Source organism: Venturia canescens, chromosome 4 (assembly GCF_019457755.1).
Source record: "Venturia canescens isolate UGA chromosome 4, ASM1945775v1, whole genome shotgun sequence".
NCBI classification, from domain to species: Eukaryota; Metazoa; Arthropoda; class Insecta; order Hymenoptera; family Ichneumonidae; genus Venturia; species Venturia canescens.
The window spans coordinates 627,501-636,871 of record NC_057424.1 but is presented as its reverse complement, the minus strand read 5'-3'; positions in this window follow the sequence as shown (position 1 = coordinate 636,871).

Here is a 9,371-nt window from a genome sequence, read left to right as displayed (position 1 = left end):
GAACGCCCGCCGACCGCTGAAAAAGCTCCGCCAGACACCCAATTCGGGACATCCGGCGGCGCCCAGAATCCCAAGGATCGTGTCCCAGCTCAGGTGATCGAAGGCCCCCTTAAAATCCACAAACGTTCCGAGTGTGTATTTATAGGGGGACTCACGAACCACCCTCATAGCCAGGTGCCACGCGTCCTCGGTACTCCTTCCAGCCCTAAAGCCGAACTGCCGGTCCGAGAGGGAGTGAACCTCTCTTGCCTCCAACCTCTGGACGAGGATCTTCTCCAGCAGCTTGCCAAGAGCCGGGAGGAGACTGATCGGCCGATACGACCCGGCCTCGCCGGGCGGCCTCTCGGGACCTTTGAGTATGGCCACGACGCGGGCGCTTTTCCACTGGGGTGGGAACACTCCAGCTTCCAGGCAGCCGTTGTACATGGCCAAGGTCAAGTTCGGGGCGTACGTCGCCAGCGCCCGGACCATTTTGACGGTGATACCGTCCGGTCCAGGCGCGCTGTTTACCCTCATCCTCCCCAGGGCGAGGTTCATCTCCACCGGCGTTATGTGGGCAGGGGGATCAGGAACCCGATGGACCACATCCTCCCGGGGCTCCCGTTCGGGAAGCCGCGGGAAGAAGTGATCCAGAAGTGCCCTGGCGCTTGCTTCCCATGAGGTTGCAAGCGCCCCCCCGACCCTCACGCCGCCGATGTCGACCGGACCCCGCCGACCCCGGAGGATCCGATAAACGGCTCCCCAGGAGTCCGCGTTGCCCACCTCGCCCACAAACGCTCGCCAATCTCCCTCCTTTTTCTCGAGGACCAGGCGGTGATAGCTCCGGTACAGCCCCCTGTAGGCCACCCGGAGCGCCGCCTGATCCTCTGGAGGGTCCTCACGCCGCCTTGACCGCTGCAGGGCCACCCTGCCCCGCCTCGCGAGCCTCCTCGCCGAGGTCAGCTCCCGGCACCACCAGCGGGATCTCTTTCGCGGCCCCGTGCCCGCCGCCTCCAGCCGAGAGTCGTTCACGCCTTGAATCAAGGCCGTGACCGCCTCAGCGAAGGCGACAGGCCCCCCCGCCGCGAGTGCCTCGCGGTCGACGCCCGCCGCTGCCTGTCCCAAGGCGGCGCCATAAGCGCCCCAGTCCACGCCGGCGGTCCGCCACCTGTATACAGGCAGCGGAAGATCGGCGTCTCCGTCTCTCCGAAGAAGGGTCACACAAATCGCGTTGTGGTCCGAGTGCACCAGATCCGGCAGGATTTCCCACCTCGTCCGGTACACGCGGTCAACACCCTTCGCCAGAGTGACGTCGACATCCGACCTACCCGCTGGCCCGTCGAACGTGAACTCGCGGGACGGCTCGTTCAGGACCTCCAAGTCGCAAGCGACTATGAAGTTCTCGAACTCCCCACCCCGCGCCTCGTTCTCGGCCCCTCTCATGCGGTTCTTGGAGTGCCACAGGCGGGACACGGCGTTCGCATCCATGCCTGCCATCACGGGAGCCTCTCGCAGCTGGGTAAAAACCCATTCCAGATACTGGAAATAGCTGTCGAGCGGCGCCCCGTGGCGGCAGTACACGGAGCATAGGTACATAGTACCAAAAACACCGCGAACCCACACCGTAGCACCCTCTTCACCGCCAGGCACAGTAACCACTGTGGCATCGAGCGTCGCGTCCGAGAGGACCACGGCCGACTTACCGTCGCCGCTCTGAAATACGCGCATCCAGGCCGGGAGCCCCGCGACGACACCCCCCCGCCGCAGATAAGGCTCTTGCAGCAGGGCGGCGGCGTAGCGGCCCTCAACGAGGACCTGGCCGAGCTCGGCCATCACCCCCCGGGACCGCCGGCAGTTCAGCTGAAGGACACGGAGCCCAACTGGCTCCTGGTCCTCCAACCCACCGGCGCCGCGACCAGGGGAGGGCTGATCAGCCATTTCCGCTGCCTGAGGCGAGACCTGCCCGAGCCACCGAGCGGGCCCGCTCCTCCATTGCCGCATTCCGCCCGTCAGCGATCGCACCCCTGTACAACGGGCACGCCCCGTCCAGTGCCCTGTGGGCGGACTCGAGGCCGGCCTCCCTGCAATTCACGCAACAGGGAGGAGCCTCCCTGGCCGGGCACGCCGCAGCAGAGTGGCCGTCACCCGCACACCAGGCACACGTCAGCGTTCGCCTACGGCAGAACGCCGGCGAGTGGCCGAAGCGCAGGCACCGGAAGCACCGGTCCGCGTCCACGTAGTCCCGGACCACGCACGATTCCCATCCCAGGAGAACACGCCCCTTCGCCACTATCGCGGTCGCAACCTCGGGCGTGGCTTCCAGCACCCAATTGGATGCCCTTGGGACACCTCCTCTCGTCCTGAATCTCCGTCCCAGCCTGACAGCCTCGCGAAAGTCCGCTTCCTCCATAGTAGGGACGCTCTGGACTCGAAGAGCGGTCAGTATCGTTTCCTCCGTCTCTCCCTGGGGCACCGAAAACACGCAAACGCTTTTCCTCGGCGCCACCGGCGCCGTCACCGTCAAGCCACCTTCGCGGATGGCCTCGCTCTCACGGAAGAACTGTAGCTCCTCCTGCTTGCTCGTCTCCACGAGCACCCCTCCTCGCACAGTTCTCACGCCCAAGACGCAGACCGAGGCCGACCCCGGGTTCACCAGCTTCTTCAGCTTTTCCTTCACCTCGGCTGGTCCCATTGGCCCCTCCGCTGCCTTGATAAGCACAGCGTGCTCGGGGACCCGCGGCTCCCGCCGCACCGGACGGCGTCGAGGAAGAGCCCCGGGCTCCACCGGCCGGGGAACCACCCCCCCCTGGGGCTGGGGTGTCCGACCAACAGCCTCCGCGAACGTCCTCACGCGTCCGGGTCCTGCAGGAGCCTCAAGTCGCGGGCCCTGGCAACCGCTGCCGGTGGGTGTACCGACCCGTCGCGCCAATGCCTCCTGTGCAAACCGCAACCCCACGCATTCACCCGTGAGGCTCTCTACCTTCCCCGTAGCTGCTACGAGAAGCGACAGCATCCCCGACATTCTGTCCTCGATGAACGAGGCGACACCCTTGTTAATTTTATTTGCCGGGTCCTTCGTGTAGGCCCCGACTTCGCCCACCAATTGCTCGGCACGAGCCATCAACTCCGTTACGCTCAGCACCCTCGGGGGACCATTGCCACCGAAGGCGGTTGACGGAACCAGGAGTTCCACCGCCACGGGGGCCGACGCTGCCGCCGGAGCGGCTGGTCCAGAAGGCGTCCGACGCGGAGCCGAGCGAGAACGCTCAGGCCCCGCTACGCCCTTCTTCTTCGGATGCTTCTTTCGCCGGACGACTTCCCACGGGGCCTTCGGTTGAGTGCCCGTACCGGACGCCAACGCCTCCACTGTCTCTCCCAAAGGGCGGGGCTGCACCGTGCCCGAAGGCCCCGGGGCCTCCGACTCACTCCCATCGGCGTCCATTCCACGCTCTGACCCGCTCACATCGGAGACCGCTCCATCAGACTGCGAGCGTGGTCGGGACGACGCCGATCCTCCAGCAAATGCCTGCTTCTTCCTAGCCGACACCCTTTTCACCCTTACCAAAGCACCCTTCGACGAGACTGGTCCTGGTCGGCTCGCTGAGATGCAGGACTCAGCTGCTGACGAGCCGCCAGCCGAATCGCCCTCTGACCTGGCTGCTCTCCTCTTTAACCCTGGCGAAGCAGGAGGACCCATGGGGATGGTCCTGCTCACCGTCGACGCTTTCTTGACGTGCGAGGTGTCAACGCCACCTCCAGCACTCTCCCCTCTTACTCCCGAAGATTGGGCTGCGGATAGCCCTTTGTCCAGTGACACCATTGAAACTTTAACGATCTCGGACATGATTCATTTAAAGTGGGGCTTTTCCTGAGGATCCCCAGCTCCGACGCCTAACCCTTCCTCTCCCTCTTACACCCTCCTAACCGCACCCTTACGCTAGATGACAATCTCCGCCGGTCCCTAACCGACCATGTCCCGTAGGGACAGGGTCGGCCGGGCCCAACCAAGACCGCCATCCAGGGCTTATTGTCCGGGGTCTCGAACCCCTCGAAGGGGCCACCAGACCGCCATTCCCTCCCCGAACGTCCACGGCTTGCTGCGGCCAGGCCTCGGCACCTACAACACCCGGCCCCCCAACAGGTTCCGCATCCTGGTGCCACCAGGGCCTGAAGGGGCGACACAGGCTTTTTACACGCGTTGCTACGGGGCAGCCCACCCGGGTAGCGAGTCCGAGTCGGGCCCCGGTACTACCGCGCGGCCCAAGGCGTGTCATGCCCCCCATCCGAAGGGGCCTCCTCGGTTTATGGGCTGTACACAATCACCGCATTCGCCAGAGACGCCGGGTCGGGGACAAGTCTGAGACTCCGATGAGGAGCCAGAGACCCCGGGTTTGTGTTGCTCTTAGTTGAAACCTCCCCGCCGGCCCGCACGGCTAAGCCGCTCGGCCCGGACGGATCATTGGAACACGAAGCCCCCCCACCATCGACAAGGTGGCAACACATCGGGGGGGGGGGGGGGGGGGGGAGATAGGGACAGTGGGAATTTCGTTAATCCAAATGTTACGCACACGTGGACGATCCGGTGGGATTGGACTCAAGATTCGAGCGAGTATCCAAGCCCGCCGTTTACCCGTTCGACCGCAACACGCGTCAAGAGCGCCGAGTACACTCACAAGATACGCAAATTTCGAGATATTCGGACGATCCCAAATTCGCCTTTCTCCCGATAGCCTACGTAGACGAAACATCGCGGTTTTGTGCCCAGAGACTCTGTAATTGTGCTGACTTTTTTTCGTCGGTCGTGCGACGCCCGCACGGGGCGTCCACCGACCGAGGATTTCTCGTTTCCCCGTTAGACCCTACGAGACGAGTTTCGCTACGTCTCCCGACGACGTTCGTTCCCTCGATGGCGTGCATCGAGGAAAATGCGCGGTTACGTGCCCAGGTACCTTGAAATTGGGCGAAATTTTTCGTCGGTCGTGCGACGCCCGCACGGGGCGTCCACCGACCGAGGATTTCTCGTTTCCCCGTTAGTCCCTACGAGACGAGTTTCGCTACGTCTCCCGACGACGTTCGTTCCCCCGATGGCGTGCGTCGAGGAAAATGCGCGGTTACGTGCCCAGGTACCTTGAAATTGGGCGAAATTTTTCGTCGGTCGTGCGACGCCCGCACCGGGCGTCCACCGACCGAGAGATTTTACGTAGCTCGCTCATGCTTGCGTTGACGATATCTAAAGGAAATTATGGTTCTTCGTCGTCGGAGATAGGGACATACGTCTACCTGTTGTATTTAACGTGCCGTCTCCGCCTGTCGGCTTACGACACGGCACCCAAGTGCGAGGAGTCCGGATACGCCGTATCAGCGCGCCACACGTGGCTCCCAATTTTCCTTTCGGGGGCTAGCCCGAGCAGACACCTTGGTAAGGCGGGGAGTACTTTCTAGGACCTCCCTACGGCCTAAGGAGGGACCGCTCTCGAGCTGATTTTTAGCGCAACTCACACGCTCGCTACCAACTGCCCCCACGAGGCCAAACCCATCTGACCGGGCAACGACGACCGAAGTCGCCGAAGGGGCTTCCCGGTCCCCATGGTCCCAATCTTGCATGTCATTGGTCAGACACTCGCAGGCCATAGCATGACCTACTTCCACTTTAGGCTCCTAGCCAGCCAGGCGGTGGCAACGCCAGCTCGGGTGCGCGGGAGCGCCAAGCCCGAAAGGACCGGGTCACGAAGACGCCTGGATCCTCCCCTGCGAAACCCGCTTATCAACAAACCGTTCACCGACAGATCCTGCAGCTCAGAGTAGGGACGGGCAGACACACCTATCGAGCTGTACAGGACCTCCGCACACCTTCACCTCACTTTCGTGAGGATAGACAAGTCTACTCGTGTTGGTGGAGCTCCCTCCACGACCATGATGCTATGCATCGGACGAGTCACGGTCGAGGGCGCTCAGCGCTAACCCCCTCCCACATATCGACGAATGAACGCGAGCCCGCTACTTTGCTTTGCAGCTGACAGTAGATAGGGACAGTGGGAATCTCGTTAATCCATTCATGCGCGTCACTAATTAGATGACGAGGCATTTGGCTATATTCCTGTACGGTGGTTACGACCGGTGTTCGCCGTAACTTCAGACCGTAGACTTCCGAGGTTATCCCTCCTCGTACGGCATATCGTTGGGGCGATAATACGCTTCGCCTCCAACACGTCAAACTTACTGCCTGACTTGGAAAAATTAGCGTTAACGGAGTTCACATAGTGATTTGCGGAACTTAGCCGCTCGATGTTCTGAGCGTTGTCCGGGAAAGACCTCGTGGAGGTGTCCGCCTAAGAGTTAAACTCTTAGCTCCGCCGCCGTAGTAAACTGCGTATGCTGTCGTTCGCAGTGCCATACGACTCGCACCGCGTCTTTAAGACACGGGCTTAATAAAAAATATTTCTGACTATGATGTTCATGAGTCAATGTCAATGTTTTAAAAATTGGATCCTTTGGGCTGGGTTGCTACGACCGCCTAGGCTGACATACGTTGCACGTTGTCAAGATTAAGATTAGCAGGCCGGTGATATTGGCCGTTGTTATAATCAATAAAAGCGTTCGCCATTTCGATCGAGGATCTTAGGGCCGTCAGTGCGATGGTTATTCGGTCCTTTTTGTTTATTCCCAGCTTGTCCAGTGTCGTTATTGTCCTCCGAGGTAGGGTTCCTCTGCTCCCAACTACCACCGGCAGAACTTGTTCAGTTGGTACTCCCAGGCGTTGGGCCATGAGCGTTGCGGTGGTCTTGTATTTCTCCCGCTTCTCCTTGTCAGCGTCAGCCAGGTATGAGCCCTTCTCGTAGCGCACGGTGATGTCCACGATGATCGCTTCGTTGTCGGTCTTGATGACTAGGTCCGGCTTCTTCAGCGTCCCATTATCGTCGATCGTTGGCTCGACCATCACCATGTGCCTACTGCTCAATCTTTCTGCGATCAAGTTTTTGATCTCGTCATGCCTTTTAATCCTGGCTGGCTTGGTAGCAACACACTGCCCAAGGATATGACCAAGGGTTTCGGGCATAAGGCCACATCTCCTACACACTGTTTCTGCATTGGCCTTTGTTCTGCTGAGCACCACTCTCGTCCCAAAGGTATTCGTGCGCAGCCTAAGTGCGTCTAGGAATCGAGAGGATTTTAATAATGCTGGATTTTTAAGCCAACAGTTCCCGAACTTGTCGCCCCTGTAGTCATCCACTCCATGACTTTGCGAGTGTAGATTTTTCCACGCTGTTCTCTCTCGCTGCCTGGTGTCGTTCTTTGCTCTCTCATATTCATCCAAGCCACCCGGTCTGGCGATTTTCAGCACTTCAGCGCTTCTTTCAAGTTTCCTCTGGAACTTGGTGTTCGATCTAATAGCCCTTAGTATGGGGTCATTAGATGTGGCCGTTGTTATACCACTCTTAAGCGTTAAAAGCTGTACCGCTCGTGTAATGCGGATGAGGCCCAGCCCTCCATCTCTTTTGGGGGTATATAGGAATCCTGTGGCCGTCGATAGTGGCAGCTTCAGTATTTCCTTTATCTGATTCCTTATATCCGTATCAAGTACCTTTAGTATTGACGCCGCTGGTGGACTTGCGGTCAATTCATACATAAAGTGTGGCAGGATGTATGTTGTTATTAAAGCCACTTTTTGATACGGTTTGAGGCTTAAGTTTCGTGCATTGCGAATTGCCTCCATGATCTTCGGAATCTCCTTCCCTCTTTGGAGTCCGGTCCATGGACTGAATTTAGTGTCCAAGTACTTAGAGAATTCGTCCGCTTTGATTTCGGGTATATTCTCTCCTCTTACCACTAACCCGGGATCTCGCGTATACCATGTCCTATTGCCTGCTACGATATTAAAGGCTGAGCACTGCGGAGCTGATAGACTCATACCCAACTTGGTTAGGTACTCGTCTAGCCCGTTCGTTTGTGTTTGCGCTCTCTCGATGTCTTTCCCTATTAGGACTATGTCATCTGCAAAGGCTAGGACTGAGAGGTTTTCGTCCTGTATGTATATTCCTTGACCCTGTCTGTCAAGTTCGTCAATTATTGGGTCCATTATAAGGTTGAAGAGCAGAGGCGAGAGTGGATCACCCTGTTTCACTCCTCTCTTTAAAACGATCTCTACTCTTCCGTCACCAGGTCCTTTAATAGATGTAGTGCAGTTTTCATACATCTTTTCGATTAACGTGATCAAATGGTGCGGCACTCTTTTTCTTATGAGCGCAGTTCTTATCGCTTTATGGGGCACTGTATCGAATGCTTTTGATACGTCTGCCACCATTACTACACCTCCATGTACACCCTTCATTTGCTCGATTGCTTTGTCCAGGATGAGGGTGTTCGATCGACAACCATCCTCGGCCGTAAATCCTTTTTGCCGAATTGATTGGTTCACAAATTTCCTCATCTTCTGGTCAACGAGTCCTGCAAATACCCGGCCCAACATGGAGCCGACTGTAATCGGTCTCCAGTTCTTGAGGTCATTATGATTTTTGCCGTCTTTGGGTATTAGTGTGGTCCTGTTTTTACTCCACTCGTTTGGAAAGATGTTGTGCAGTAACAGTATATTGAACAAGATCGTTAGGAGTTCTGCTACTCCGGATCTTGCGATGTGTCCCTTTTTGATGCCGTCTAGGCCTGGTGCTGACCCACTTTTCATTCGCGCTATTCGGTCTTTTACTTCTTTGCACTGTATTGGGTTCAGTACGTCATTGATTTTAAGCGCTTCGTACTGACCTCCTCCGAGCATGAAGCCTGTATTTTCAGGTCCTTCCACTCTCCATAACTGATCATAAAGATCGCGGATGTCTCTGACTGGCGGTGGGTCTTTTCTTGCTTTGACGTAAGAAAAGTCTCCCGAGATGGCGATTTCGGCCAGTCGTTTGGGGCAGTTCTTAAACATATCTTGGCACCTCGCATATTCGTGTTTTCTGCGTTGGTTGCCGTTCATGTATCTTGATTCGACTTGCCTTGGTCTGGTTCTTGTTGCCGGTCTCGAACCTCTTGGTTGTGCTTGCACACCTTCGTCGCCTACTAACAGGGTTGTTATCCTGCTGACAAATTCGTTGATTTGGGCTTCAAGTTCTTGTTCGTCCCTTTTAAATGTATCCCAGGCTTCAACTAGCCTGGTACATTCGTTATTGAATTTATTCGACTCAGGAAGTTTAATGGAACGGATGTTCTCTTCCATACGTGCTCGCCACATAGCGTGAGAGTCGTCGTAATCATCGACCTCAGCTTCATTCGGTTCATTTTCATCGTCATTTTCCAAGATACTAGAGTCCTCTGAGTCAGCGGTGGTGTCATTCTCGCTGCTAGAGGAACTCGATATGTCTATTGGCTCGGGCTCTCTTGGAATGTCCCTTCTTTTA